General features: G+C 44.7%; 1 protein-coding gene across 6 annotated transcripts in view; it reads right to left on the reverse strand.

Annotated features, from left to right (window-relative positions):
• AFAP1 (actin filament associated protein 1) overlaps positions 1-5433 on the reverse strand; it is a 51454-nt gene extending 46021 nt beyond the window's left edge. For 2 of the 6 annotated variants that reach the window (XM_083748606.1, XM_083748601.1), the window contains exon 1: positions 5279-5377. The gene's annotated coding sequence lies outside the window, so the exon portion shown is untranslated. Of the gene's footprint in view, positions 1-4727; positions 5104-5278 lie in introns of those variants that run through there. The other 4 variants (XM_083748603.1, XM_083748604.1, XM_083748605.1 and 1 more) reach the window with 4 other exon arrangements.
• Between the last annotated feature and the right edge of the window lie 6564 nt (positions 5434-11997).

An 11997-nucleotide genomic window follows, 5' to 3' on the forward strand; every position in this document is an offset into this window, starting at 1 on the left:
ATGAATGACTGCCAACCTATACCATCTTCACCTTGTGCATTCCTTCCAAAGAGGTCACTGACATTATTATTATTATTATTATTATTATTATTATTATTATTATTATACTGCTCTATACTCAGAGGTACCAGGGCGGTTCACATAGTCTGGAAGTTAATGACTGTGCAAGCATCTGTCAAGGAACTAGATGTAAATCATACATTCAAGATTCTAAAATAAGAGTTGATTTTAAAAGGCAACACCAGCAAAAAAAGTGCAGGTTATAATTCATTCCACATCCTCCTTTTAATCTGTGCTTCATTCATTTCCTAGCTCTATTATCATCCTCAGCCCTCAAATCATCTGGGAGTAGCTTTCATTCTCTAAGATCCAATTGTTGTCTGTGGGTTTCGCAAGTAGCTTCAAAGAGAACTTACTTGGTAACAAACAACCGCCTCCTTATGAAATGCAACTACAACCAATATTGAAGCAAATGTGCTACACACTCAGGAGGTCATTGTCCAAAAGCCTACTTCAGTCCTCAACACCACTTCCTATGTACGAAGACCTAACTGTAGCAGACCTCAAAAAAACAAATTTGGGGTCCACTGTGCTCCATAATTCAGTCCCAAAACACCTTTGAAAGGCAATAGTCCATGTAAAGTTATTTAAAAGCAGGAAAATATATTACCTCCCTTAGATTAAGCAATATTTAGCATATTTGTCGTTAACCCATTTATTGTTTTCAGACCTTGGAATCTTGTTGCTTTCAAATGAGTCTTCAAAATATATTGTGGACGTAAGAGTTAATGACATTAATTTGAATAGACAGATAATGTTGCATTTTGGCTCCCAAATTCCCCCGGTGGTAGCAATATTATCAATAAGATGGTCATATGTAACTACAGCCTTTTCCAGATATTAGCAAGTTACAGTTTAAACCAAAGTCAAATTTTGCTTACCAAGACAATGCCAGGTCAAATCAAAGTCAAACAGAGATGTTATCAAGTTTTACCTGCAGGTTAGGGAATTATACAATTTAGAAAAAGGGAAGCTAACCCCAGTGTGGGGTCCTGATCTGAACTCCCCAAGATTTTTTTTTCTGCCCCTCAGACCCTACAGATTTTGGTGGCACAGGCAAAATAAAGAAATAAAATAGATATTGGGGTGAGCAGAGATAGAGCCCAGCACACTGAAAGGGATGTAAATTGCCTCTACTCTGGTCATGAGATCGATTAGAGAGGTGGGTGGGAGCCTTTTGTGCTTGTCTGCCTATGCTTGCACATCCTAAAGCGCATGTGTGAGTTTGCATGATGACCACACCCACTTTTGCAAAGCCCCACCACTAGCATGAGGTCCCTGGAGAGTTGGCCAAGGACAAATTTGGCCCTCACTCCAAGAATATTAGTCATCTCCGATTTAGGGGAAATTGCTGAACTAAAATGCTTTTCTTCTTTGATCCCCCTGTTCTGCAGCTCTTAGTTGCTGGTCCTCTGCTCAATCCTCTGCCTAAAGGAAAAGATAATGGGTCATACCCAACTAATCTATTGAGAAATTCAGTTTGGATCTTAATGCAAACCTGCCTAATATGTAAACCCAAAGACTGCTAGCCTTCTAAACCTGCACTTCTCCAAATTTTGTGATGCTGTTCTCCCTTCAAATGGTGCATATAAAAATGTGCATAAGGATACACATATATTAGTTAAAATAGCATATCAAAATGCATTATATTTGCAAAACTGTGTAAATCAAACAAAATTACATGCAAATATTAGGAGACTGGCAATAAAATGTTGGAAAACTTTCACAATGATTTTTTAAGTTGCAAACTGATATGGGAACGTGGAGAACTGAACTTGAATCTGGAATAAAAATGACAATTGGTCATTCTTGAGGCAATGCATCATACAGGAAGAGATGCAGAGCAGATTAATGATGGAATTATTTAATTTGGTATAAAAACCACCCTAAAATTTTCAGAAAAACTACCTCAAATTAAATTTCTCAATTCTTCTCAAAAGCAAGCCCTGCCAAATGATAGGACTGCTCTCAAATTAAGTATACTGAGAATTTTTAAATATATTTTTAAAGCAGACGGTTCTAACAAAGCTACGGTTCTAACCAAGTACATGAAAGTAATTTCTATATAGATGCACAAATCACAGAAGGCTACCAATTTGTTTTCAGTCATCTGGGGAAAACACAGCTGTCCTCTAAACCTACAACCAAGAATAAACAAAATAAAACCAAGCATAAATTATATTTTAATCAAGTAAAATTCTGTCCCTTCTCCAACCACACAGAAAGAGGGGAAACACATTTTGAAAGGACCAGAAAAAGGAGCAGGGAACTGGTAGGAAGGGACTCTGATGAGATGGAAGAACACGGCAACCAGGAGGCATCAAGAGATCAGGGGCAGAATGGGCTGGCAGAATGGGCTGGCAACCCCCTGGGCTGACAGTGGCTCACATGTGGTCTAATAAACCGGTAACAGCGCATCTGGGAGCATTCCAAACCCTTTGAGAACCAGTGGAACTTCTTCCCAGCTCTGAGCAGATTTTCTGCTCTGGTTAAATCCAGGCCAAGTTATACCTGAACTTAACTCTGCTAAGTGTTGCGCCTACAGGCCATGATATTTTCCATTTTAGTGCAGGACCCTGCAGAAGAAAAGAGGGCCACTGGGAGTCAGGGAAAGCCTCTGCCTTTCTTTGGAGCCCAAATAAGGGTGCAGTATCTCTTTGAGCTTGTGCTGAGTTCAGAGACGCTTGGAAAGCACAAAGATGCCCCATTGTTTTCCAAGTGTTTTTAGGGTTCAGTGAGAGGATGGGAAGGAACCCTGCCCTCCTCTAGGTTCCAGAGCAGATTGGGAGCACTTGCCAGATTAAAAAGTATGATTGCCAATGGCAAGCACATTTGCAGATTCGGGTCAAACCTTTGAGGACTTGGCTGCATTGTTAATAACAAGGACTGGTGGTCATCATTTCAAGTTTGTGTGGCAATGTGTCTTCTTCTGGCATCTTTCTATTGGACAATCTTACAATTAACTTTCAGATTTCAGTTACAGATAGGTAGCCGTGTTGGTCTGCCATAGTCAAAACAAAAAAAATTCCTTCCAGTAGCACCTTAAAGACCAACTAAGTTAGTTCTTGGTATGAGCTTTCGTGTGCATGCACACTTCTTCAGATATGGTGTATCTGAAGAAGTGTGCATGCACACGAAAACTCATACCAAGAACTAACTTAGTTGGTCTTTAAGGTGCTACTGGAAGGAATTTTTTTTGTTTTTTCAGATTTCACTTATGGTTACAAGAGCTCAGGGAGTTGAGTGAACAGGATATCAATCCCATTTGGGTACTCTGGTTGGCTACTAAAATATCTCAGCAAAGTAGTCCTTAAGTGGACTGCACTTCAATGGAAAAATAACTTACTTGCAAATCCTATGAGTCTATGGGTCCCAAATTTAGCATAATTGTTTTTAAATGTCTTGGCCTGGACTGGACCAGAGCTGAACCTGAAAATCAGTCTCCATTTTTCTACAGTTCCTTATGACTGCTAAGACTGCTAAGACTTCCTTTTAAGATGCTAAAGCCAAACATTACAGCTACCCAGTACTCAGGCTCACATTCCTGCAAATCATCAGAATTAAAATATGTTGTTGGATTAAGGGGTTAGGGAACCAGAGTCACAGTATGTAAAGTTTTGAATCTTGATGATTGGTTCAACAGAATTAGAGTATGTGTTATGCTTTTTCTGTCATTTTTTATACTTATATGGAGAACAAAATTATTGAATTAACATAGGAGAACTAAAATTAATTTTGTTATTATGTCCTCAAGACAGTTTGCTGTTTTTTTATATATTTTTAACTGTATGATGAAGGAACCCATTAACTAACCTGTTAATTACAGGGAGATGGCATCTAAGAAGGAAGCACATGAAAAATATCTAAGTATGGAATACTCTGCTGACAGTGGCACTTACACACCAATATTTAAAGTGAAGAAAGAAACCAGTTGTATTCTGTGGAAAGTGGAACCAGTGTTTGAACTTTTAGACATATAAAATATGGGTGAAATGTATCTAGGGACATTCTACTTCATCATGTCCTTCTCTCAGTTTGAAGCATATTTTTCTACAGATTTTTCTGTTAGTAATATTTTCCTGAGCTATAATTTTGTATATTTAAATGGAGAACTTGAGAGTAGACATTAAAACAATTTCTCAAAGAATGAAAAATTGTAAGAATGACAATTGCTCTGCATTTCTTACTCTAATATACTTTTAAGGGTGGCAATTATTTCCATATCCATTATTCAATTATATGCTTTCCTTAATCCTCACAAATTTATTAATTGGAACTAACCTGACACATTCTGCGGTGTAGCTTAACTATTCCTTTAGCCAGGTGGTCAGATTTTTATCAGGCTTTAGTAACTGTTTTTGGTAGCATCCCATTGCTAGTAAGTCCACAAAAGTTGCTACCTCAAAGATTTTTACTAACCTGCTTACAAATATGTATGTTAGCAATTTGTAGCATACTGACAGGCTAATTTAGGAAGAAGAAAATGCAAAAAATAATAATAAATGTATTCCTGGTCACCTGGAAGCAATTCCCCTCAGCACCAGGCAAGTCCCTATTTAGATATGCTAAAGTCATTTGATCCTTACTGGGGGTTGCACTTTTCACTCTCCTTGCCAGAAGTCATCAGGAGCCAGACACACACTATGGGCAATCTTACGCACATTTACCTGGGAGTAAGCCCAACTTGCCTCTAGGCAGATATGCACAGGATATCCGCTTAGCTCTGCGTGACTTCGCTCAGTCATGACCCGGAGTCCCATTCCACGGCCTCCAATGGGTGTTGCCACTCGCGACTAACTTTGGCCGGCAGGCTCCTCCAGAGCCTTTCCAGGAACGTGGGGCGAAAGTGGGCGGGCAGCCGCGGCCCCGCTCCGCCGGGGAACGTGCCCCGTCACCCTCCGCTCCTGCCTTGCTCCCTGTGACAGGAATTCCCCCAAGTGCATCAGCATCTGCCGCTCGCCCAGCAGCAGCCCCCCCGCCGCCTTGCGCCCGCCGCCCCCGCCACCCTCCGAGACGCCGCCGCGGCGCAGGGAGCCAGGAGCCAGGAGCCAGGAGCGCGCTCCTCCCGAGCGGCTGGCAGCGTCCGGGCAGGGCTGGCCTCGCCCTCCCGCGCGGCCGGGGCTCCCGGGGCCGCCTTTTGTCTCCGCGCTCGGGGCGCCGCCGGCTCCCTCCTCCGCCTCGCCGGGGCTGGCGAGCCCCCCCCCCCTGCCCGCCTTACCCGTCGCCCGCCTGGTCCCGCGGCGGCTGCAGACGCGGCCGAAGCAGCGCAGGGAAGGAGGAGACGCCCGCTCGGCCGCCCAGCCCAGCCCAGCCCAGCCCCGCGCGCTCCCGCTCGCTCTCTCTCTCAGGGCCGGGGAGCGGGGCCAGAGCGGGCCCCCACCCGAGTGGCGGCGGCGCGAGCCAATGGGCGAGCTGGGGGAGAGGGGGAGGCGGGGCCCCAGAGAACAAAGGAGGGAGGGGGCGCCCGGGAGGGGGGGGCTGCGCCGGACAGCCTGGCCCGGGGCGCCCCAGTTCCGCTGGGCTAGAAGCCGGAGGCCTGCCTCGCGGAGGGCAGCCGCCGGGTCTGGAGAGGTCCCGCGGGGTCCGCGCGCAGCCTGCCCTCCAGGCCGGGAAGCGGCTCCCGGGGCTCCGCCTGAAGCCACGCAGAGCCCGCCAAGCCCCCTCGGCCCAACTTGGCAAAAGGCGGAGCGGGGCCTCTGGAGGGAAAGGCGGCGGGTCCGGGGGTCTCCCGCCTCCTCGGAGGAAGGGTCTCTTCTTCAGCTTTTCTGATCCTTGGTGGCCCCGTTGGGAGAAGCCGAAATAAAGAATGGCCGTGCCATTAAAATTCTCTCTTTTATAAAAGGGGTCCTAATAGAATCATAGAGTTGGAAGGGATCCCCAGCGTTATCTAGTCCAACCCCCGGCAATGCAGGAATCTCTACCGAAGCATCCATGGCAGACAGCCATCCAACCTCTGCTTAAAAACCTCCAAGAAGGAGAGACCGCAACCTCCCGAGGGAGACCATTCCCCCCCTGTTGGACAGCCCTTACCGTCAGAAAGTTCTTTCCGGTGCTTAGTCAAAATCTTTAATGTAAGGTGAATCCACTGGTTCAAGTCCTACCTTCCCTAATGGAAGAATACAAGCTTGCTCCATTTCCCATGCAAAATGCCCTTTAGACATTGGAAGATGGCTATCGTATCTCTTCTCAGCCTCCTGCCTTAGGCTGGTGGATCGGTGGACCTCGGATGGGAACGTAGTCCAGAGGGAGCATGCCTGGACTAGGAACCCTTGACTGAATGCTGAAATCCTCACCACAGGCAGGAAACTCACTGCCATCAACAGAGGAAGAGCAGCACTTACTCCCCATGACCCAGCAGTAGCTGCTGCAAGGCCTGTGACACCCATATCTTTATCCCAAGAGAAGTGCACGCTTTTAGTACTTTCAGGCGGGATCTGTCTTGGTGGTGCATCCTGGAGGCTGCTCTTTAAAATGAAGGCTAAGGACCCTGTGAAGATTGAAGCACCCTGCCAGCGGACTATAAAAAAGCTGGCGGAACTGGGGATTATGACCTGGCCTAAGGTGGTGTGAGTGTGTCTTCTGTGTCGCTCCCCTCTACCCTTGAGGATCTGGAAGTGTAGTTGCATCCCCAGGTGCCAGAAATGGTGGTGCCTCCCTGCTTAGCACTGGAGGAAAATGAAGTGGAAGGAGACAGGGATTTCTAAAAATGACATATAATTAAAATGTCCATAGTGTGGTGATGGTGTAAGTCAGGATGGTGGGGGGAGCTCCCTTAGTCTCCCTCAAGAGAGGTGTATCTTTGCTGGAGAACAAACAGGGTTCACTCATTTTTGAAGACAAAGAGAGGGAGAGAGAACACACACACAAGTGTGGTATGGCCTCCTTATATGTTTTTTTTTGGGACTGCGCCTCAGCCCACTCACAAAGGGCCATCACAAACCCCACCTCAGCCCTGTCACAAAACACCCTCACAAACCCCATAGTATATTGGGATTTGTGACAAAACTCCATCATCCCTAGTAATGCAAGGCCAGCTAACATATGGCTGCTTATTAAAAGTGTCCCCCTGTAGGTTCCAAGTCCCCCCTGAGCAGAGTCTTATTTAGTCTTCTGTTTTAAACAGAAGGTATCTCTGCATGCTCTATAAACGTCTTACCATTTCATTCCAATGCGTTGTTTCTATTCCTAGGCGAATCTAACTATGGGAGGAGATTACTGGATGACAAGGACAGGCTTCTCCTGCTCTGTTCTTTCCAACTGCATATTGCAAAGATGCAGAAGTCCTGGAAAACTATCAGCTTTCCCCAGAGGGGGAATATTTTGTAAAAAGTCCATTCTTTTGGGAGGAGTGGGTTTATTGTTCAAGGCTTCCCAATCACCTTGACTGCACAACCGGGATTTGCTGGGATGTGGCTGAATCCCACCTGGTCTGGAAGTCCTCTTTGCTTTGCTCCCAGGTTTCTTTCTCTCTTTCTCTCTTCAGTGTATTTTTTATCTTTGTTGGAAGCCGCCCAGAGTGGCTGGGGAAACCCAACCAGATGGGCGGGGTACAAATAATAATAAATTATTATTATTATTATTATTATTATTATTATTATTATTATTATTGGGTTGAGCCCAACTCTTTGCTGTGGCATTTCATTCAGCTTTGCTTCTGGCTTTCCCCAGTTCCTACCTTGGCTTTCATTTTCAGGCTCATGGGCTTGAACCCCTGCATTGCAGGATGTGGAACTAGATGACCCTCTATTCCATTCTGGCTCTATGATTCTTTGATTCTGTGACTTCGTCAATTCCTGTGTAAGCTCTTACTTGCCCTCTGCCTTCCCCTCGCTGCCCCAGATATTAATCTTCTGGTGGTTTTTGGCCCCACCTGCACCATACATTTAAAGCAATATCATACCTATTTACACAGTCATGAATTCCCTCTAAAATATTGGGAACTGGAGTTTATTAAGGGTGCTGAGAGGTTAATTCCTCTTCCTAGGGAACTCTGGAGCTTCCAGCTCTGTGAATGGAACACAGCTATTAGATTTTGGGCATATAGCAACAGATCACAAAGTTTATTTGAGTCTGCTACTTTTATTTTAATTTTTCCCTATTTTGTTTTATGTTGCTGTTTGATTAGTCAGGACACACACACACACATACTTTTGTTTATTTTGCATGGGACAGACAGCCACAGCAGCACAGAAAGCAGGATAGATAAAGCACAACTTCAAAGGGGAAAGCTATGAGTGTAGTATGGCCTCCTTAAATGTTTTTTTTTTTTTGGGGGGGGGGGACTGCGCACAAGTGCCAAGTTGCTCCCAAGCTTGTGGTGTCACACGTCTCCTAACACTAGGCAGGCCAGTGCAGCCTTCCACTAAGCCATGCTGGTCCCTGCAGCGTCGGAAGATGCTGTGCAGGCCAGTGGAACCTCACGCAGTGGAAGCACACTAGCACCCACTGCTTTTCCGGACACCATGCAGGCTGGGGCAGCCTTCCACTAGTTGCAGGAAGACCCAATGGGGCTGGCAGGCTGCGGGATATTGGAAATTTTGGAGAGGGGCCTTGGCCCCCAGCTCCCACTAGATGGCGCCCCTGGTATTGGGAAATGTTCCTTGTAATATTAACGTTGGATTTTACAGGATTCTCACAAAATACAATCTTCCAACCCCTCTCCTAATAATAATAATAATAATAACAATAATAATAATAATACCAATCTGGGCTGCTTACAGCACATATAAAAACATAGTAAAACATCCCTATACAGGGCTGCCTTCAGATGTCTTGTAAAAGTTGTGTAGTTCTTTATCTTCTTGACATCTGATGGGAGGGCGTTCCACAGGGTGGGCACCACCACCGAGAAGGCTCTCTGCCTGGTTCCCTGTAACCTCACTTCTCGCATGGAAGGAACTGCCAGAAGGCCCTCGGTGCTGGATCTCGGTGTCCGGGCTGAAAGATGTGGGTGGAGACGCTACTTCAGGTATTCTGGGCCGAGACTATTTGGGGCTTTAAAGGTCAGCACCAATACTTTTGACGGCACATGTGCCTGGAAGATTCTAGGACAGTCAAAGAAACAATTAAACATTTCAATGTAGTGTAGTGTAGTGTAGTGTAGTGTAGTGTAGTGTAGTGTAGTATAGTATAGTATAGTATAGTATAGTATAGTATAGTATATATATAAAAAATTATTTGCAGCATATGGATAGATATCTTTTCAAAATGAGAGCAAGAGCATCAAGTGATACTGAGGACAATCCTTGTTTTGATTTGTTTTTAATTAGTTTTTATTAAAGATTTTCTTGTGTAACAAAGCAAATAAGAAAGAAAGGAAATCCTGCACATGTCCTTTTGGGGGGGGGCTACATGCCCATCTGGGGGGATTTTTTACAAGTTATAGCAATCGCCTGGTTTGGGTGGGGGGTTGATTTTTAATTTTACTTTTTTGTGCTCAGGTGATTCTGAATCGTGCTCGGGCTCCGACAACTTTTTTTTGTCCAGATTCATGTTCTTATGCAGCTGCATTGTTTGATACTTTCTGGGTGTCCCCTGATCACATAATAATGTAGTTGTGTTCTATGCTATAAATCAAAGATTGCTATGAATTGTTTCCTTTTGTTTTCCAGCATATTTCTTATCAATAAAAAAGTTTGAGAACCACTGGGTTAGAGCCCTCACACATCTCTGTGTGTGGAGGACAGAGGAGTTTTCATCAATATATATATATATGCAGAAATCTCATCTGGCTCCAAGGCATGTGCTGGCTGTTCACATTCAGACCTGCATACTTCCCTCCACATATTATGGCAGTGGCAAGTGACTGAGGAGACAGGCCTCTAAGGAACAGGATGCATTCCATAACTTCATGAACATGGGAATGATAATTGGGGGGAAATGCACTTCACACACATATTATAAAGCAAGAGTGAACCCTAACATGGAAAGCTACCATATCACTTCCTTTCATCATCTTGAATTTTAATTTATCTATTTACTTTACCCAAAGCTGTTGGGAATCACATATTACAGCAAACAGCCAATGTTATAAGAATGGCTATGTAAGGGGTACAAAAAGTGAACAAGGAAGGTTGTGTGTACTTCATTGCGACAATGAAACTTATTTTGGGGAGCAGTGTGTGTCTGTGTGTTCATGCAACCTTTGTTCAGGGTACTTGAGCAACGCTGCATTGAATCAGAAGAAATGGGAACTGAGAATCAACTTCAGCCTTGCAGCTATGATTAAAGGGAAGGAATCTGCTCTCAGTGATGTGAAGCAGACCCAACTTGCATATGTAAGAATGCATGTGAATTTTCTGTTCACACAAGCAAAGTAAATGTACACCTGGTCACACTGCAGTCTTGATTGTGCACACAAAAAGAAGTAACTTGTGTGAAGTGTTAAATGTGCAGATTGAAGCAGTTTCATAATTTTGAGCCAACAATGTGATGAAAGAAGGAGAAAATACAGTTTTTGGAAGCATCCGCTTAAGTCTTCTTAACAGGCGCAAGGCAAGTCTCATCTGTCATTGTGTATTCAATGTTGAAGAGGAAAGTCAGGTTAGAGCTAAAGCATCTCAAAGAGCAACTAACATGATTGCAGGACTGGGGAATCAGTATTCTGAACATAAGTTAAATGAGTCTGGCCATTCTAGCTCTTTTCTAAAATGGGAGGATGATGGCACTTACACTTCTGAGCTGACACTTTAGCACTAAACCAGAAATGTGCTTAAAATTTCTCTAAAAATAGGGGTGAAATGGGATGTTGGGCAACCCTCTGGCTGCCTTGGCCTCACACCTTGCCTTGTCTGTGGTGCAGATGAGCAAAAGGACAGGAAGCAGAGGCAGGCAGCACTGAGGAGAATCAGATGCACACGAGGCGTGTGCCCCTCAGCACCACCACCAACTCTCCTTCCAATATCTGCTTAAAGGAGGGGAATTGTGCTCAGACATACATCTGAGAAGTATTTGGAAAATAGAAGCATACACATTTGCATCATTTGCATTTCTAATGGTTGAATGGCTCTGATTCAAAAGGAAAGTCACAAATATGCGTCAACAGTATGTAAGGTCCTCCATGCTTCTACCCAAAGATCTGTGTCATAACAATGGATTTCAGTGTCCTGTGCAGAGCAATCCTAAACGTGTTCAATCAGAAACAATCCCCACTCAAATTCAATGGGACGTATTTCCAGAGAAGTGCACACAGGATTGTAGTCTGGGTGTTTAACTCTGTGCAGGATTGTGGCCTTGGAATGGTAAGCGCTTTATGCAGAGAACCTTTCACTAGCAAATATAAGCTTTTCTAATGTTTTTATCATTGAAATCCCTTACATAGGATATTTCTAGATGTTAAAAAATGTGAACCAGACCATATAGACCCACTTTAAATAAAGAGGATGGAAAGTGAATGTCAAGTTTCTAGCTTTCTCTCGTTTAAGGCTATTATGTGAACTAAAAAGTGCTGGAATGCAGGAATTTCAAAAACAGAACATAAACCAATGGCCTTAATGCCATTGTTTGTACAGGTCTGGTTTTTGGGACAAAGTGCCTTCCTTCCCTCCTCCTAGTCCTGCCCAAAATGGGTTGGATGGAGGCTTCAGCTCACGCTGTTTCACAAAGGTGAGAGTGGCCAGCCGAGAGGGCAAGCGCACACCAGTAGCAAACCATCAGGACAGGAAGCTGCTCTAGGGGTGGCGGGGGGGGGAGGCTTGTGGGAAGCTGTGAGCTGTTTCAGGAATCATTGTCCCTGGATGTCTTCAGGGCTCCCAGCCTCCCTTGCAGACAGGCCCTGGAGAAGAGTGGACAAGACAGAGAATAAATCTTTGTTCCAAAGCCCAGCAGAGTTGCCTACAGTGGAGGCCCCTCCATCCCCACCAGAGACCAAAATGGCTGCCTTCCCTCTGTCCCAGGAGACAATGGAGGAGTGCGCCTTTGGGGGTCAGATCAAGCAGT

The sequence above is a fragment of the Podarcis gaigeae genome, assembly GCF_964106915.1.
Source record: "Podarcis gaigeae genome assembly, chromosome: 7".
NCBI classification, from domain to species: domain Eukaryota; kingdom Metazoa; phylum Chordata; class Lepidosauria; order Squamata; family Lacertidae; genus Podarcis; species Podarcis gaigeae.